General features: G+C 43.9%; 2 long non-coding RNA genes across 2 annotated transcripts; one reads left to right on the top strand and one right to left on the bottom strand.

Annotated features, from left to right (window-relative positions):
• The first annotated feature begins 2,715 nt into the window (after positions 1-2,715).
• LOC144122053 (uncharacterized) lies at positions 2,716-12,316 on the top strand. Its single transcript, XR_013312788.1, has 4 exons — positions 2,716-2,807; positions 6,973-7,072; positions 8,464-8,591; positions 9,415-12,316. It is a non-coding gene; the product is annotated as an uncharacterized LOC144122053 (long non-coding RNA).
• Positions 12,317-12,646: 330 nt separating this feature from the next.
• LOC144122054 (uncharacterized) lies at positions 12,647-17,110 on the bottom strand. The gene is made up of 2 exons (XR_013312789.1): positions 16,946-17,110; positions 12,647-13,724 (listed from the first exon to the last, which is right to left on the bottom strand). It is a non-coding gene; the product is annotated as an uncharacterized LOC144122054 (long non-coding RNA).
• Positions 17,111-20,576: the final 3,466 nt, after the last annotated feature.

The following is a 20,576-nucleotide window of genomic DNA, read 5'->3' as shown; positions in this document are numbered from 1 at the left end:
TTGTACGTCTTTCTTTCTTGTGGGTCGCTGCGTTTTCTGCTAATTCACTGCTTGTATTTCGAACATTCCGTGCTTTCAACTGTATGCCTTGTAAGGAGCACGTACCTCGTCAAGCCAGCTTTTGCTTTCTGTCCGTACCTTTAAGCATCTCAGGATGTTTGAATAAACTGATTTGATTTGATTTTAAGTTTTTTGGGAAGATGTTTTCAATCTGCATAAGACTCCTACAGCGTAGGCTGTTTACAACAATGATGCTCAATGTGTTTATTTCATGTTAGGCGCTTTTAAAAGTTAACGCCAAGAATCTTTAAAGAATCGACTATTTACTATATATTTTTGCCTACCCGTATATTATGTGGCTCGGAAATCTATTTTTCTCTCGGCAGGTATAACGCAATCTTAGTTTTATTTCAATTTATCCTAAGATAATCTGCTTCAACCCATGTCTGTATGCCGGCCAAAGTTTTATTTGCAAAAAGTTCGATCTCACTTTCGCAACTACCTGTAATGAAAACAGACGCACCGCCCTCATAGGTTATAAAATGTGCTTTGTTTGTGCTGCATATTATGTCGTTTATATAAACTGAAAATAACATCGGCCCTATAATGCCCCCTAGTGGTACCCTGGAGTTAATAGGTAGTGTAGATGATTTCACATTTTTTTGCTTTTGTATACTAAATCTCGTACTGGAAATATAATTTTAGCACAGCTTGCGCATTCCCACGAAAACCGTGTTTGTGAAGCATCGAAAGAAGAATTTTGCAACTGACTGAGTCAAATGCCTTTGAAAAGTCTATGTATATACCTATTACCAACGTGTTCTTGATAAAATATTCGATGATTATTTCTGTCTGTGTCAGAAGAACCGTTTCAATGGACCGATGTCGTTTAAAACCGTGCTGACAGTCATCTAGCAATTTATTTTGGTGTAGGTATTATCTCATCCATGTTTCATTTCATGTCATTTATGTTCTCCTTAAGGGCCCGAGGGCATTACATATTCGTTGTATTTTCAGTGCCTTTCTGAGAATACAGGCCAAATATAAATAAGGCCGTAATTATTAATGTTATTTATTTCGCCCTGTATAAACGTAGGTACAACTCGGGTTCCCTGCATTTTTTAGGAGATGCACCTGTTGAAACTATTAGATTGTACACATGCATTAAGACAGGGCAGACTAAGTCAAGTACATACTTACCAGGGGCTATCTGAATTCCGTTAATCTATCGTTTTGCCGTTTTTAATAACAACAATGGATGAAAATACTTTGTCACAGTCTGTTGGGCAGAGAAAAAATGAGTTCAAACTGGTATATATATATATATATATATATGCCTCAGCATCAGGTGCCTAGGTGCTAGCTGCACTCTTAACTAAAATTAGTCCCGTGGGAGCAATATCAGCCGTTAGTCCACATGAGCAGCTCAAAAGGAGCAACTACGACCGCATGCGTGCCGCGTGCAGGCCTCAAGGACCAAATGCTTTGCACTTCGCCTGAAAAAGACTAACTGAAGGACAAACGACAAATTCTGCTTCCTCTCGTTCGCCGTTACTCTCCAAACATGGTGGCGCCCCTTAAAGTAGGGTCCCTCGCTTCATACTGATTTCGTGTTTTTTACTGCCTTTTAAGTGCATTCAGTGGAGACAAATTGGGCAGAGCTTTTTCGCGTCGTCTCTTTTGGCCTATAACAAAAACCTATAAGGGATAAATTTTCTTCATTTTTCTTTTAGAGCGACGATTATGCCGCTGCTAGGCCAAAGAGGTGCGTCGGTTTGTTGACAGAAATGTTTGCCGTCCTAACAACCAGATGGAGCCAACTAGTCTGCGCTTATCGTTCTTCTCTGTTTGCACACGCTAAAATAAAGGAGGGATTGTGACATATGACGCGAAGTCCCGCAAAATACCTGCGTGTAGCGTATGAAAGCTTGCATACGCAAATGATACGTCGACAGCGTCGCTTTAAACGCTTTTCTAACAATATGTGTGTACGCCAAGAGTGGTGAGGTGATGGCTTGGAAGTGTGAACGAGGCAGCATTTCGCAGGCGGCGGCGGATTTCGCTCGCTTTCGCCGCCGAATGCTCAAGTGTACTGAGCCATAACGCCAGTGACAGCACCGCCGCTGTTCGTGCCGAAGAGGATGGACTGTGTTGCGTGAGAAAAAGGCTGCGTAGAATCAAATAGCAACTGGCAGCTAGGAAAGTGCATAAACAAGAACTACAAGCTTCAATACGTGCCGAATGTGAGTTGAAAGGCTGTGCGTTAAGCGAGCATAAATAGTTTTATTTCGTTTCCGTTTGTTTACGAGCTTATCTGATGCTGCATAAGTATCGGCGACGTTAAGCAAAACGATGAGCGGCAAATATTCTATTCCACAATGGCGCTGCCCGCCAGTAAAAAAACGAAGTGAATGACAGCCTCCTGTATTAGTTTTAGACAGGCTGCAATGTGCAGCTGCAAGTTGCTGCAGATAAGACCACATTATCCGCAAAAAACAACAACGATTCGTGGTTGTCAAGTAACGGCGGGTAGGTATACACGGTGCGACACTTCTTTTTTGGTCAAAAACGCGATTTAATCTACTGTGCGTATAGTTAAAGCCTTACCTTAACTTGTTGCAAAATCATTTCACAGCAAAATCAGCATGCTTTTTCCTGACCAACAATAAGTTTCATTAAACTGCGGGCGTTAAACTAAAAGAATGTGTGTGCTCCGTATATAAAACGTTTACTTTCAGCCCACTCCCCCCGGAACGTCTGCTGCTGTGGCCTGGTGATATCCGTGCTTGGGTCCCGATCCAAAGGTGGTAATTTCGAATCCTGGTATTTTCATGTGTGTTGATTTCTGCTTCCTTTCTTGTTGTAATAAGGGTTAGTGTATGTATTATATATGTAACAAGTGGTTCCGCCCGGACTACATCGCTCTTATTAACACTGGAAATTGCGCTTCGTTTGCATTTTTTCTTGCAGAGGCTGTTCCCAGGGACTAACTGTTGCACCTCTTACCTAGGGGACCACCAGTGGCACCCTTTGCAGTTGGTCCCGAAAAGGACTAATGGTTGTGGCAAACCAGTTGGTCCCCAAAGAGACTAACCTCTTGCGCCCTTTTAGACCTTTTTGGCTAAGAGTTTGGCAGCAAGGTTCTTCAGCTGGCAGCAGGAGTTGCAGGATCCGGACATCGACTAAGCCTACTCCGTTACCGCCTAGATTTGTGGCAGGCACTTATGTGGGGGCCCTTATTGCCCCCGCACTTGGCTCCTGCAGGTTGAGGCGCATTTCCAGCTGTGATGTATCACCAGCCAGGAGACAAAGTTCCTCCACCTCATGTCGTCCTTTCCTCCTGACGTCGCTGAGGACGTAGTGGACGTCATCAGCTCGCCGGACTCGGCGCGACCCTTCGACACGTTGAAGGCGGCTATCATCGACCGCAAACTAGCGTCTGAACGCAGCAAACTCCAGCAGCTCCTCAGCGCTACAGAGCTTGGTGAAAGCCGCCCTTCGCAGCTCCTCCGTCGCATGCGCCATCTTCTGGGAGACTCCGCCACTGGGCACCCATTCCCCATTAATACTGATTACTATATATTATTCATTGAAGTAACTGCAATGTTAAGAAAATACAGACATGTACTACATCATTATGTTCGGCAACGACAGACTCTGCAGATCTGCTTTAGTCTGGAAAAGCTGAACACTCTTCTGCATCATGATGCGCAAAAACTTTCCCGAGTGTTACATAGTACGGAGGCGAATATCTTTCGGGAAGATCATTAGCGTATGCATTGCATAAAAATTTCGTACTGCAGGGTAGTGGAAGGCTAGAGTCAGGTGGCAGCGTTAGATGCGTTATACAGCAGCAACTGATGCTGTCTAACACATCGTTTGAAAGAATAAAATACGCAAGCAAAAATTTGGTGTCTATAGTTTGTTCACGTTTACTGACAACGCACAGTACGTGGACCTCTAGCATTTCGTCATCGAAATGCGACCATTCCGGGCCTTTTCTTAGTGTTATACTTAACTTCCTTTCCATAGCACACTGCGTTCTCCTCAATTTAAGTAGATCACTTTTCGTTAGCCTCCACGTTTGAACCCCATAGTTGAGGACCGGAAAAATACGACTGTTATATACATTCCTCTTATTGGATATTCGTAAACTGCCATTAACAATCTAAAACTGTCAAATGTGCTCCACCCAATTATTATTCTTCTAGTTATTTGGCTCTCGTGATGTGAATCTGCAGTAACTACCTGCTCGTAGTAGACATATTCCCTTACCGCTTCCAACTCCTCGCTACCAGTTGTAAACTGCTTTTCCCTTCCGAGACTGTTGAACATTACCTTGGTTTTCTACATAATTTTTAGACCCACCGGTCTTCTCTGTCTAACACATTAGCCATGATCTGCAATTCATTCCCTAAGTAGCTCTGCAAGACAGTATCATTACCGAATCGCACATTATTAGGGTATCATTCCATAACTCTTATCTCTAACTGTTCGCAATCCATGCTTCTGAATACCGCGTGTAAACAGGTGATGCTCGAGTTATTGAGTTATTGATCACTTCGAGTTATTCAATTCGCTCTCGCCCTCACATCAGCTTGCCGTCCCGGTTAGCTCAGTTGGTAGAGTGTCTGCTCCGGTGAAGTGGTGGTGCAGGATTCGAACCTCGGATTAGGACAATTTTTTTTTAACTACCAAGTTTCTGAGAAAGCTGCATAGCTTCCCTTTTGTAGCCTTATGGCTGCGCTTGGGTGGATGCCAATGAGTACTAACCCTTTATTATAAACAGTTGATGAATAGCATTAAAGAGATCGCGTCTTCCTGCCTGACAGCCTTTCTTCTGGAAGTTTGTTGCTGTGTTTATGGATGACTATAGAGGCTGCGAAGCCGTTATAAGTGTCTTCCAGTACTTTTGCGTAAGGCTCTGCTGCATCCTCACTCCTTAATGCCTCATTCGCTGCCGCTCTTTCGACTGCGTCAAGTTCTTTCTCGTAATCTAGGAACGCTATAAAGGGTTTGTTGGTTATATTCCGCGCACTTCTCTATCACTTGATTCATAAAAGCCCGTCTGGTGAATAGGTTGATTCAACTGTAACGTTGTCCTCGCTATATTAGCAATTACCTTGGTAATTTCCTTGTAGTCAACGCACAGGAAGTTGATCGGTCTGTAATTTTTCATGCCTTCGACGTCTCCTTTCTCACATGTTATCGTTTTACATGTCTCTACCTGCTGCGACGGAACGGCAATGAATTCACTTGAATGTTCGCACACTTTCAATAAGGTTCGTCTACTGTGCTCCCCTTCTTGCACTTCTGCGCAGGTTTCTGTTTAATGCACGCCCTGTCTATGGCAGCTGGAGAGATAAGCCCAGAAAATTTTACCTAGCGCATCGAGTTTGCACGGATGGCACAGCGTTCGCGTACCGCTTTACAATCAAAAGAACCACGCAGATTTTCAATGTTCGGAACATGGCTTTGTGTTTCTGTGCCCATCAAAAATATTTGGTGTGAGCAAATAAAACATTTAATAGGTCAGAGTTTTCAGCGAAGAGGACGAGTCAGCGTTATTAATCACCGTGTTTGCTGAACCTGTCGGGGAAGTCGTTTTCTCAAAATACAAATTTGTTATATTCTCTTTGAGTTGCGTGGTGTTTGCAGTTGGCGACCAGCAGATCACGCTAATTGATGGTGCGAGGAAATACGGCCATGATTGATCAAAGTAGTATAATACACCAGGAACTACTAAAAGGAGACTGAAGCTTGCTAGGAAAATTAGAGGAGGCTGAAAGAAACGGGGGAGGGGAGGAGGCTGCTGTCGATTTGCCCGGCTAGTAATATACCCAGCAAAACTTTTTCTACAAACTGGAGGCAGAGCTACAGAGCCGAAATAAGGACTTTCGTCCCACGCAGAAGGTTATATTCGCCGATTGCAGTTGTACTTTTGTTTCGAAACGCATTGTATTGCTAGTACTGACTACTTAAGGCACAATTCTGCGATAGCTGGATATTTCCAATGTTGTAGGGTGGTCAAAAACTTGTAGCCCTTTTTTATTATCTTTCTTGCACAAAATGCTGCAGCATTTGCAACATCCACGAATATTGGAAAGGACCATCCAAATTTCGACTCTCGTTCACCCGAGAAAATAGAATAAGGTGGATTGGTACGGTTTAGTTATTTCATTAAAGTCGAAAATTGTGATTTTTTGGGGTGGTATAATGTAGGTTACTGAATATTGGTGGCTGCATTGAGGTAGATTAATGCGTGGATTAGTGCGGAAGAATGAGTGGGGTTAGTATAATTCCATAAGATAATCCAAGGAAGATACTCGGACATTTTAGTCCAAATATTTTTAAATTTGGGGGGCTGATGACGTCACGACCCTATCTGCGAAACAGAGAATTTCGTAATGGAAAAACTCTGTGGTAATAATATGGCAAGACGAGGACCGAATTCTGTCACATTAAATATGAATTGGTTGGTTGCAAGTAACTTTTTAGGCAGGTCTGGTTTCGGTAAATTACCGCGGATTGCGCCAACTACATGATCGGCGCCTGCTGCCTCGATGCAACCGTTCATCGAGGCACCCTAAGTCCATGCAGCGACGCATTGCGATTCGGGCGAAGAGCCGTCCGGCCCTCCGGCGACTTCACTATTGACAGAGTGACGTAGTTAAAGATGCACCTCCTCTGTAGCTTTCTCATCACTGCCAAAAAAAATTTCTCGTCGAGTATAGGCCTTTTCAAAAAACCCCCTCTGCGCAGCGCCATGTTACCATTTTGGCGCCGCCTAACGTCAGAAAGAAGAACTAGCGCCATTTTCAGCTATGACAACAAGCTTACTGCTGCTGGCGTGACTTGCTTCGCTTGTGCAACCATAGATCCTGTGACCTCTCAGCATCCCTGATTTTTGCCGTTTTTTGTTTCTGTGTTGCCCACTTCCTTTGACCTGCGCGGGACACAAATCGCAACTAGGTTGTCTCTAATGCGATCGTGACGGGCACCGAGAACGAAGCCCGCGCTGCCTGCGCCTCGTCGACTGCGTCGACTTCGTCGCGGCATGTGGTGATCAGTGGTGAGTGTTTTTACTGCGTACTCATTCCTTTGTGGGCAGCAGTGCTTGTGTGCAGCCACGCTTCGTCATGGTGCGAAGCTGGGCATGTTCCGGAGCAAATTTATCCATTATGCGCATTCAGTAACGTTCGAGGCTATTCCTGAGTCGTCTCCTGCCTGATAGCCCAGGTGCAGGTTCATCATGTATTAATAATGCGCATAACGTCGACACATTGATAGCTATTGTTTAGTGTAGCCACTCTCGGTTTGAGGAAGGTAACGGGCTGGCAGAATAATTCTGCGGGCCCAACTAGCCATGCAATCAGTGAATAGTTGCGTTTTTGGATAATGTGTCGCAAAAGTAACACAGTATTATTCGCCATTTGGGAGACGAAGCGTTTGAGGTGAGGCAGATTTTTTTAAGGGATTTAACGTTCCAATGCGACATCGGCTATGAGGGATGCCATTGTGGAAGGTTGCAGATAATTTCGATCACCTGGGGCTCTTTAACATGCACTGACATTGCGCAGTACACGAGCACCATGCGTTTGGCCCCCATGGAAACGTGGCTGCCGCGTGCTGTATCGAGCCCGCGCCCTCGTGATTAGCAGTCAAGCGTCCTAACCAGTGAGCCCCCGCGAAGGGTAACGCCGATTCAAGACACTGAGAAGAATGGCACCCGCTTTCGCATCACCTGTGAACGCCACGGCAGCAAGAAAGTGCACGCTCTTGCTTGCACTTATTCTTGCTAGTGCTGGAATGCCGAGCGTACTTTAATGGACGCATACTCTTGAGTAAAAAAACGCAATCGCCGCTGTCACACCCGTGCGTTCATGTCAGCGAAATAAGAGCTTCATTACACGTACTCGCGTCTTTTGCGTACCGTACGGCTGGAGAAGCGAAAGTGGGTGCGTGGTGTTATTGCTTCGTGTGACTGAAAAGCATTTCTTGAAAAATGGCTTTGAGTGGAAGTTTCTTCGCCGCGAAGATTGCTGGTAGCTGCTAATGGCTGCAACGAGAATGCTTTTTGTACTGATACATTGCTTCATTTAACTGCATAGTCGGATAAATGGGTAAGATACTGCAATGAGAATTTAACAACTATAAATGTGTAGAAGGCAATCTAATCAGGCTACATCAATTTTTTTTATTCATGATGTGTGTCATAAGGCGTAGTGAGAAATTTGCAGTAGTTATGTAGAAAAGGATGTCTGCCCACAACATGTACATAATTTACAGATGACGGTCTTATCATGTTTGATATAGATTATGATTACAATGCTTTGTTGAAATTGTCTTCATGAGACAGCTGATTGGCATTGCTTAGTAAAAAGCAGTTTTCTGAATTCAACATCAAAATCTATGTTATGAAAGAGTAATGCAACAATAACTATGTGCTCTTTTGATTTGCAGAAACCATGACGTACACCCACCCAGATGACATCAAAGACTGGTCAGAAGACATGCGCGATTGGCCAGAGATAAGAGGGCCGGACATTGTGTTCTACTTAGTGCAGACAAAAGCGTGTGACATTCTTGAAGTAAGAGCATACAGATCATTAGAGTCATATAACTACTTGCAGTCAGGTTGGGTGGGGAAAGTACTTGCACACAGAGTGAGCGATGATATTGTGATGCTAAAATCTGAAGTGACGCCCTCACAGGCTGTAAGTAGCAGGCCACATCAAGTGTGGCTGTCGGCAAAGATCACAAGCCAAGTTCTGCATGCTGATTGCTCCTGCATGGCTGGACAGGCAAGAGAGTGCAGCTATGTGGGAGTGGTACTGTGGAAAGTGGGCTGTTCCACTTCTCTTGGATTCACTGGAAGGGCCAGCACAGAAGCTACCGCAAAGTGAATTAAAGGCACAAAACGCAGCTTTGAGCCCAGCAGACTTAACACATAAACTTGGAGTTGCAGGCAAAGACTGTGTCTGTTAAAGCGCCACTCTCAGAAGAGGAATTCAAGAAAATGCATGAGGAGTCAGGATATGCCGAGTTGTTCAATTGTCCAGGTACCATTTATTTTATTATTGTGCTCAGCTGTTTTCATCTTCTGTCTTTACTTGGCTGCATGCTGAATAAACGGCAGATGCTAAATATTCCCATTCATGGTTTTGAGCAAAGCTAAATGCAAGTTTGGTTCCACATTCCTCCCACGTTTTTTGTAGTGCAATTTTCCCTGTTACTTGAAAATGGTTATAGGTCTTGGCAGGCTGAAAAACCTAACTTGCTATCTCTAGCACGTAGCTTTATTGCATAGTTAGTGCACATAAAAAGTTTAACCTCTTGTTGTTGACTATCTTGATAGAGGTTACAGAGGTAATTTTTGTTTCAATGTGGTGTGCTCTTTCATTTCACTTCCAGGCACACAGCTTTATGCAACGTTTAATGCAGCACCCCGCAGCCCAGCAGACTTCGGCAAGACGCTGCACCACATGGCAGCCATGAAGCTATGAGTAATTTGCCAGCCAGCTCCCTTCGATGCTGTGCCTTTTATAACAAGTTTATAAACTGATCGCCAAAGGCTGCAGCAGCTCTGGAGAAATAAACGAGGAGCCAAAATTCGCCCCTTTTGCTAATGGCATGATGCCTTAGATTGACAGCATCTTGTATAAAAAAGTGCCGAAGAAAAGCAGCACACCAGGCTACAAAGCAGTAAGTGCTATAATCAGTGCCACGTTTTCTAGCAATGCAGCTACGAAATATGGCCATAAGTATAAAACAGTGGCTCGTGCACAATTTAAGAAAAAAAACAGGCATAGTGTGACGCGGTGCGGACAATATTATGTCCAGATATGTACTGGCTCTCTGCGTCTCCCGATGGCCTCCTTGAGACCGCTCCCGTTGTTCTAGAAATAAAGTGCCGCATGTGATGAACTGTCTTCACCTTGTGGGGTCTGGAAGGCACGACGTTATGGAGGTCGATGGAAGGTACATGCTGTCCGAAAATGGGCCGAATGGTTACTATGTCCAAGTTCAGCTGCAGATGCTGTGGAGAGGCTGTGAACTCTGTTATTTTTACATGTGGAGTATCGAAGCTGATATTGTTTTTGAAGTGCCTTTTGCACCTATGTTCGTGAAATTAAACTTGCCACGACTCCAACAGTTTTACTTCCGTGACCTCCTGCCAGAAGTTAAAAGGCGCCATGCGTCTGGACGGCTCATTATCTCCACAGAGTACTCAAGGTTCTGTGAACTCAGAGTTTGAAAAGGGAGTGCTCCTGGAAGAATAAAAATTCTTGGGATGCGTATTATCCAGTACTTCATTTAAAGTGCGAGAAACTGTGTACCTGAATTGTGCTTGCACAATAGACAACCCTGTAATTCATGAATTTATTGCAGGTCCAAGACGGGTATTCAACACGTTGCGGCCTAATTGTTGCCCTGTGTGATTTATAGAGCATCAGATCAGTTCAGTGGAAATAATTGTTATAATCCATACCTCTATGACCAATGCACTGTAACGTGTTATGATGTCTACAGTTTCCATTTGTTTCGTGCGTACATTGCTCAATGGCGATTGTGTTTACCAATTGGGAATTATTTGCAAATAAGTGCATTTTGCATTGCTTGCAGAAATGGCACAATGTTATCACAAATGAAGAAATTGATTTTAATAAGTGAAGCATCATAAGACTGCCTTTTAATTGCAAATGCGTTCATTTAGTTCCACAGTTATTGTGCATTCATAAACTGGAAAACTGTGTGTGAAACACTTCAAGTGCAAATAGCTTGAAGTCCAGTCAGCTGGGAGAAGTGTTGACTTTGACTGCAACCAGTACCAATCTAGAAAATACTGATGCGAAGTAAGGCCACCTGCATGTGTGCAGTGTCCTCACATTTGCTTTGCCAGTTTTTTGCTTCACGTGCACATTGGGGATTAGAACGACCTCTTCTTTAAGGTAGTAAAGATAAATTTTGAGCACGTGTAAGGACCATTTTTTTAAATGCCAGCTACGTCATTGCTTTGAAATGAGGTCCTTTCCAAGTTTCAGCTCAGAAGGCTGCTAGAGCATGGCTCCAGCCATATGGTACGGCTACCTTATTTCGTCCACTTGCCACAGTAGGGAGGCTGACCAAGCGTACTCTTGTACTTGGCACAACTTTACTCAGTTGTGGGCTCTCTCCTGGTAGCAATTGAAGGACCTTTGAGATTACAAAGCCCTGTACAAGCAAGAATCATCTCGGTTATCGCTTTCTTGGACTTCATGGGCAGGGCCTGCTTAAATATTCTGTAGGTTTTAATACTGTTTATGGCGCGCTCCACGTGAATGCGTACGGGAGCTATCCGTCTCGTCCTGGTGTCTTCATCTTCACTGAGTTGAGATTTCATTGGAAAATGATATATCCATGAGGCAATCCAGCCATTCATTATTGCATGTTTAACCCGGTCGCGGCGGTCGAATTTCAATGGAGGCGAAATTCTAGAGGCCCGTGTACTGAGCGACGTCAGTGCACGTTAAAGAGCCCCAGGTGATCGAAATTCCCGGAGCACTTCACTATGGCCTCTCTCATAGTCAGCCGCTTTGGGACGTTAACCCCCATAAACCAAAGCAAACCATTATTGCACGCTTACGCCATACCCTTTATTTTGGGAAGGTAGGCACGTTTAGCTTCACTCCTTGGATTATAATGCTTGTTGTCAAGGTGAAGCATCTCTTAGCCGTGACTTCATCTCTTGGGCCGATATGGTCCTCCAGCTTGCTGTGCTTTGTGATATATTAGTCCGATGCACGTCCTCCATAAGCTGGAGACACATATTTTATGTAGCCATCTGGTTCTATGGCAATAAGAAACTTCACAGTGTTGTGCGCCTTGTGGCTACTATAGGTTTTCTTTTGGCATTAGTTTTTTTGGCTGCGGCAGGTTCATAACGGAGCAGTCGACAATACATCTCGTTGTGTCGTATCCGTTGTCAATGAATGACTTGGGCATACTGTTTCGCATGATTGAGCGTGGTAGCCAAGTTAAGACCTTTTTCATAATGGTGTACAGCACCAACAGGACATGCCTGAAAATGTTGCAGACGCTCCCTACAGATATTTGAAATATTATAGCTAAGTGCCCATAGAGAAGGCTAAGGCGCAGTCGAATGAGAGTGAGCAGCAGCTTACCTTCATAGTGGAGCACCGTGAAGACTTTCCTCGACTGTACTTCCACTGCTGTGACCAAGTTTTGGAAGTCTGTTTGAGCCAGCCCCGTATAAACGACCTATCGTCTTCTCCTAACGTTGCTGCAGATATCTGCTGCTTATTTGCCCATGTGCCAATTCCAGGTTGGCAATAACTATGCTCATTGTTCTGGTCCTCCCACTGAGTTGAAGTAGTTTAAACTTCAGCAGATTGTTTCTGCACAGAAAGAAAGTTGCAAGAGTTACTAGCGCACCAAATAAAAAAAAACAATGCACCAATACAGTGGTTACAGTCTCGTTATTATCCAAAACTACACCTGCACATTTGCCAGAAATAGTCCTGAAATACTTTCCATCTCCATATCACAAGGCCAGCTAGGCATACGTTCAAACACAAAAGTCATCCGCATTCCACCACTGCAGGAACCATTTTACCTCCTTCCTGAACTGGTAATAATAAACCCGTTGGCCATGAACAAATTTATTCTTATAGCAAAGAAAAAGAAGCAGTAAGTTGCCAGGTTTGTACATCGGTGTGGATGGTAAACCTAAGCAGAGCTGCATTCCCTGACTGCAGCTTGTGAGCTGCACGTATTTTGAAGCGTTGGCACAACTGTCAACTTTTGAGTTTTTCTTGAGCCCTAAGTAACACCTTAGAGGCTGAACAATAGGAGTACACATTTTAAATGCAATCCACTAAGAAAATGGCTTCTGTATTTCAAGGAACTAGAGCCTTGAATTCTTCTTCTGTGGTTGTAGGGAAGGATTAAAGTGGGATGACACGGGCTTGTCTACTGGAGGGCTAGCCTCCACGCCCACTCCGGCGTGTCATAGGAGGAGGAGGGGAGGGGGAAAAATTGAAAGAGGAGAGGATAGGCGCGCAGCCGCAGTGATCCTGTCAGATGACATTTGCTGTCCCCTGTGGCCTATAGGCGGCCAGAGAGGCCGGTGGCCTCCAGGAAGGAGAGGAGGTGCCGGAAGGCCTTGACAGGATGATGACCGCCGGGGAAAAGAAGGTAGTCCGCTGAGGTGCAGGGGAGCCCGTCTCCATGATAGTCCTTGCGGACACAAAGGCAAGCAATCACACAGGAGGTGCTGGGTTGTCTCTTCTGGGTAATTGCAGAGGGAGCACCCAGGGGAGTCGGAGAGGACAATGCGGAAGAGGCGGGAGCCGGTGTTGGCGTAGCCTACCCTGAGCCTCAGGAGCAGGCTGCGCTCCTTGCAGTGCAGGCCAAGATTTGGAAAAGCATGTGGGGGATGGCCGTTAGCCACCCTGGGATCAGGGTGATCGAGGAGGAGGAGGCGGTCCACTATGCTCCTTGCAAGGTCCAAGGAGCAGAGTTTCCTGGAGAGCGGAGTTCCTGGGAAGTGTGCCACTTTAGCCAGGGAGTCCGCTTCCTCATTGCCCAGGACAGCGACATGGGCCGGGACCCAGGTCAGCCGGATGCGGGTACCCCTGGTGCATAGTTCGTCGAGCCTCCAAGCCAGCCTGCGGGCGATGGATGGGCCCTTGAAAGGTCTCAGGAGGAGCTGGAGGGCTGCCCTGGAGTCGGTATAGATAGGGTCAACAATATTATTCAGCATTGCCTATGCGTGTGGGCGCCTGCCGCAAGAAGCTAAAGAAGTCGGTTTTGGAAGGATTGCGCTTCTTGATAAACAAAATTTTTACCCTTTCCTTTGTACAATACAACTGCACATGGGCTTGCAAGACATTATTAATATGGTATTAGAGTGTACAAAGACCGGTGGCCACAGAAAAGCATGATTTGCGGGCTGTTGCAATAGCATACCGAAAAAATATGCAGCAGGTTAGTTTCACGTTGCGGGTGCATATAATTCCTTCAATGATTGGAAAACTTTGTCAAAATATGCAGGCGCGGGAACAAAATCGATATGTGGAGCATTATAAATAAGAATAAAAATGGACGCCTTGGTTAAGGCACTTCGATTAATATTTCAAGCAAAAATAAAATTGCGTAAATTCTTCCAAAATCTCATACGCAGTTTTCCTCTTTGTGGGACTTCGAATATCATTCACCAGGCTAGAAAGTCTTCTCTACAGTGAAATTTATAGTTCAGCATGTTCTCTTTCTGTGCCGTTCTAAACCGCGGTCTGCGTGCTGATTTATTCTTTGGTATTATCTTTCGTTCTATCTCTCTTTCTTCCTTTCTTTCTTTCTTTCGTTCTTTCTCTCTTTTTTATGCGTTCCTTTCAGTTACAAAAAGCCGTAACGAAAGCTTAAGGCTACAGTGCCTGACAAAGGCTTTTGCGCCGGATGACGTTGAGCGAGCAGGAAAAAGGGGCATATTAAAGGTGCATTCAATAAAATCAACTAGGTAATTAAATTGTTGGCCACAAATATTTCAACCAGACATGATTACAAAATTATTTACAAGAAAAGAGAGAAAAAAGGGTTGCATGATATTGCTGATTGCTTTGCAATGACAAAACATCCAAATTATATTCAAAGTCAAACATGCTATTAAAGAAGACATTACTATCAAAAATCAGCAAGATTAAAAAACGCACATTTTCAGGCACAACAAAACAAAAGGAAAAAGCACAAAATTATACAAAATCAAGGTCATGCTTGAGCAATATGGTTTTTAGATAATGTTTGGTAATTGGTTGGTTAAAATTTACTAACTCATCAACACGATTCAACAATGAAGGTATCTCTAAGTCGTATGATGCCTGCTATAGTTAGTTCTTTTAATAGGTGTCCTTCTGTGTCCCCTGCGAAGAGAATACTGTATATATGGCTCGGGATTTGCTGTAGTGTAGAGCTTGTTCTTTATGCACTGCAAGAGTTTGAAATAATAGACATGGTTTGTTTTGATTATTAGATGCTTTGAAAAGAGCGGGCGAGGGGAAGAAGCTGAGGCTTGCCATAAATGTTTTCAAATATTCGCAGTTATTTCTTTTGCAATCAAATTATTTTTTATAATTTTGACCTGTTGTCCCCCAGACCAATGCGCATTATGTGAGCCGTGAGTAGAACAGTGCTTAATATAGCACTTTTTTAACCAAAGCGGAACAAGTCTTTTAATATTATACATACAGGCGACTGTTCAGCTTAGTTTCCTTGCTTGATGGCTGACCATGTGTAGTCCAGGATAAGTTACTTCGAAACCATACAGCCAAATAATTTTGTGTCGTTAACTGATCTAATTCATTATCAAAAAAGCATATGGTGATTTTGCAACATAGATGCTTATTAATTGGTGAAAAGATTACATATTTAGTTTTTTAGCATTTAACCGTAACTTATAAGTATCTAGCCAGAGGTAGAATAGGTCGAAGTACTTATTTACTGCATACTGAAGTGGAGTGAGTGATCTGCCAGATAAAAAAATATTAGTATCATCTGCGAACATGATTATTTTTGGAGAACTTGACATACTGCATATGTCATTGATGTACGTATTGAACAATATAGGTCCATATAATTGACCCTTGCGGCACGCCATATAGGCTTTTCGTTACTGAAGAAGATCCATGTTTATAGTAGAGAGCCGCCGCGGTGGCTGAGTGGTTACGGCGCTCGGCTGCCGGCCCGAAAGACGCGGGTTCGATCCCGGCCGCGGCGGTCGAATTTCGATGAAGGCGAAATTCTAGAGGCCCGTGTACTGTGCGATGTCAGTGCACGGTAAAGAACCCCAGGTGGTCGAAATTTTCGGAGCCCTTCACTACGGCGTCTCATAGCCTGAGTCGCTTTGGGACGTTAAACCCCCATAAACCAAACCAAACCATGCTTATAGTAACATATTGGGATCGATTAGTTAAATAACTTCTCATTAGATCTAATGTAATACCTCGTATTCCGCAGTAGTAAAGCTTGGTTAATAATATCTGATAATCCACCGAATCGAATGCCTGTTGAAGATTCAAAAATGCACCAATTGCATACATTTTTTGTTCTGTATTATGTATTATTTCATTTTTGATGTTCAATAATGCCTGTTCAGTTGACTTGTTTTTTGGGATCCATATTGCGCCTCATTGATTATTTCATGCTTGGTTATAAAGCCTTCCAGTCTCAAGTTTGTGACTCCCTCAAATATATTTGAAAATACGGGGAGGACGGATATAGGGCGGAAATTTTTGGCTGAGTGATCACTCCCACCTCTATGATTTGGGCAGACTCTTGCTATTTTGAACTCATCTGGAAATATCCCAATGTGAAACATACTGTTAGTAATATTGGTTAGAACGCCAGAGATGAGATCGAAAATATATTTAATTGAAATTGATTTAATATAATCGAAGCCAGCTGCTGTGAAGCCAGGGTTGTGAATTTGAAACATACCCATACTAGTTAATGTGGTGTCTAGTATTTCATCTTTTATTGCTGTAATATATTCTTGTCACTTGTTCTCTCTATAGGAGGGAACAAAGCCTCGGACATAGGTTCCTGGAGCCAGTTCATTCTGATCGTAGATGAGCAGCAAAAGCAGTGGTTGACTAGTTCCATTAAATGCAAAAAGCTTATGCCAGGGTAAGCTTTCCACGTTGTTATTCGTAACTGGCACACGCCGAGGTATTATTAATAACAGCTAGAACCTTTTTCTGTTGCGACGGATGTGTTTCGACCAGCACCCGGCGTCAATAATGCTATCTTCTGAGACATGAAATTCGAAGCCCTCAGCCTGAACTGCGGTGTAAAACAGGAGTACTTCAGTAGGGAAGCAAATGAACTCTGACTAGAATTTGACTCATCCTGAAAGCCTATGAAAATCCAGCACACTCCTCAATCAACTTACCTCAGCGGCGGCCATCACTTCACCAGTGTGCGACGCAGGAGATTTCAAGCCGGAGTTTTACAGCCGTCGGCGCAGCTGCGGACCACATGCCCGTCAATATATACATAAGCTGATCTCAACACTTCAGACCGCCTGTCTTATCCTCCAGTATGCACTTTGCCGTTGCAGTTTTTTAGCCGCGTTCAACGCAGACTCGGAGTGCTGACCGCGCTCAACTGATAGTATTGTCACCGTGAGAGCAACATGGAATCGGTCAATGCTTTCGTACTACAAGGACGTGAGCACTGTGCCGCTAACAATTTGTATGTCACCATGCAAACATGCAGTAATTATTAGGGAGCTCTGTTTGCATTAGGCATGCATTACAGCGCTTTGAATATATTGGAAAGGTTGAGCTTCTTGACAAACAGGATTTGCGCCATCTCTCTAGTAAAATAAAACAACCAATAACTTTGCAAGGCATTGATAATATGCTGTTAGAGTGTTCCACTAGCGGTGGCAATATAAATTGATAATTTATCGTCTCTTGCAATACCATACCAAAAAAAATAAAACGCAGCCAGCAGTTTAGTTGCACGTGCGGGTGCGTACCATTCCTTCGAAGATTAGACAGTTTTATCGAAATATTCCTGCCCGGGAACAAAATAGATATGCGGGGAATTATAAATAACAAAAACGTACGTTTTGTTTCAGGTGCTTAGAATAATCTTTCAAGCAAACCTTGATTTTCTGGTAATTTCTTAAAAAGTCTCATGCGCTGTTCATACGCTTATGTAGACGCTGTAGCGGCTTGGCGTACGCGTTGGGGAATGGCGTTCAATGCTGAAAAATGCATACAGGTGACGGTCACAGGAAAGAAGACCCCTCAACCTACTGAATGCACGGTGAATAACGTTGTTCTAGATAAAGCGAATAGATTATATATCTGGGGGTATATTTGATGGCAGACCTACGGTGTACCAGGCACATAAGTTACAACGCGAATAAAGCAGCATGTGTTCTCGGCTTTCTAAGATACAATTTCAGACAGCTTTTATGGTACCTAAAATAAGAAGCTGCACTTTACTTATTTACGACCAATGCTTCAATACGCCCGCGATTACTGGCGCCCGTATACAAAGGAACATATCAGTATACTGAAAAAGTTGAAAATAAGGCAGCTTGGTTTGCACTTTGTTATTACGACAGGTACCTAAGTACGACTAATTCTAAACGATCGCTCGGGTGGCCTGATTTAGCGGATCACCGTACACATCTTCGTCTCAATCTTTTTCATGGACTTTTTCATTGTCAAAGTGGCATAGAACGAGAGGAGCAGTTCAAACCGCCTACTTATATATCCAAAAGAAAAGACCATATCTTACATGTCAAAGAGTAATCGTGTAGGGCTGATCCTTGGCGGCATTCATGTTTTGTGCGAACAATTCTCCAGTGATATCAGCTATCGCATGAAATAATTTCACTCTTATCAAATGAAGCACATTAACACGTTGGCCGCCGCAGTGGCGCAGTGGTTATGGTGCTCGGCTGCTGACCCAAAAGCACGAGTTCGATATCGGCCGCGGCGGTCGAATTTCGATTGGGGCAAAATTTTAGAGGCCCGTGTACTGTGCGATGTCAGTGCACGTTAAAGTACCCTGGGTGGTCGAAGTTTCGGGAGACATTCACTACGGCGTCCCTCGCAGCCTGAGTCGCTTTGGGTCGTTCAACCCCTATAAACACAAAACCCATTTTACGAGGTCCAGAGTGCTTGATTTCGCAATAGCTGTAGGTACGTTTTTCGGTGTATCATGTTCATAGTACCTACAAGCGTCTGTATGCATGTCTTTTGGTGTATCATGCTCATTGTACCTGCAAGGGTTTTAGTGTTTACCTTCCTCCGGCTGTAATGTCACGAAGGCGATGCAGGTATTCAGAAAATAAAAAATAAAACAATCTTTATTTCACTTCGATTATCATTCACCAGGCTAGAAATTCCTCTCTACAATGAATATTATGGTTCAGTATCTTCTCTTTCTTTGTTGTTCAGAACTTCCGCTTGCGCGCTGATTTATGCTTTGCATCATGATGTTAATAACTTCCTTGCTATAACTACCCCGCGAACCCGACCGCGGCGGCCCTGTGCTGTGCGATGTCAATGCACGTTAAAGAGCCCCAGGTGGTCGAAATTAGTGCGGAGTGCTCAACCACGGAACCTCTTTCTTCCTTTCTTCTTTCACTCCCTCGTTTATCCCTTCCCTTTACGGTGCGGTTAAGGGGTCCAACGATATATGAGACAGATACTGCGCCATTTCCTTTCCCCCAAAACCAATTTTCAGTTTCAAGTTTCTGATGCCTGAGCAAGCTTTGCACGTTATTATTCATATTATGCCCACGCCGAGGTATTAATGATGAGAGCGAGAACCTTTTTCTGTTCGAGACGCTGGCGACGGGCGTCTTTCTAGCAGCACCCGGCGTGAATAATGCTATCTTCTGAAACATGAAATTCGAAGCCGTCGGCCTAAACTCCAGTGTAGCACAGGGGTACTTTAGCACGGAAGTTAATGGAGTCTGACTTGAGTTTGACACATTCTGAAAATCCATCAAAATCCAGCACAGACCTCACACCAGTTACCTCAGCGGCAGCCACCACTGCGGCCAATGCGCTACGTAGAGCTTCAAAGGTAGAGTCCTGCCTTTGGCGAAGCTGTATACCATATGCCCGTCAATTTATACATATCGTCACAACACTTCAGACAGCCAATCTTATCCTCCGGCATCCACTTTGCCGTCTGTGATAGCAGCTTCTATAGCAGCGTTCAACGCTGACTCGGAGTTTTGACCAGGCTCAGCTGATAGTTTTGTCACCGTCTGAGCACGTTGAAATTTTCAACACTTTCGACATGCAGTACAGTGGCATGGAGTGCAGTGGCGCTTACAATTTGCACGCTGCCATGGGAACAATAACCATTAGGGAGCTGTGTATACATTACGGCATAGATTAGAACGTTTTAAATAGCACTCACTTTTTACGTCTACTTAGAAGCTCGCGGCTATTGGAGTTCGTCATCTATTAATTTTTTATCTACTGTATGCTGTTATCTGCCTCTTCAAGAAGGACGCGGGAAAGAAAACGGTCAGGTTGGTAAAAATTTTCGATGTCTCAATTTGTTTATTTTCTTGCTCCCGGGGTCTTCATATTTCTCGTGGAAAAATTATTCCTTAATATTGCGCAGAAATGTAGGACATTATGTTTTTTAGCGGTCCTCGAAAACAGTTAGCGAATCGCTCTTGTAATGCTCGCCATGCGTAGCTGATTCCACGGATTTCGATGACGGAGCACTGCCATCTTAGCACGACTGCGAAGAGGAGAAACCAGAAGTTTGTGTGTTTAATGCCACAATTCTGTGAGAGAAAAAACAAGGAAGCGAGGTGACTAAGCAGGCATGTCTGGTATTTACGTTCAGGTTACTTTACTCACCACAAATATTTTCTACGATTGCTATCTCTCATCCCATCAGCACTTAGTAAGAAATGGCTGGAGAACGATTCATTTCTCGGTCTCTGAATCCTGGATGTGGAGGAGTCCGTCCTTCATTCAGTCTGTTAGTTTTTATTTGCATTAAAATGACATCTTTCTCCATGTGGTAGA

Source organism: Amblyomma americanum, chromosome 2 (assembly GCF_052857255.1).
Source record: "Amblyomma americanum isolate KBUSLIRL-KWMA chromosome 2, ASM5285725v1, whole genome shotgun sequence".
Lineage (NCBI taxonomy): Eukaryota > Metazoa > Arthropoda > Arachnida > Ixodida > Ixodidae > Amblyomma > Amblyomma americanum.
This window is presented reverse-complemented; position numbering and strand designations above follow the sequence as displayed.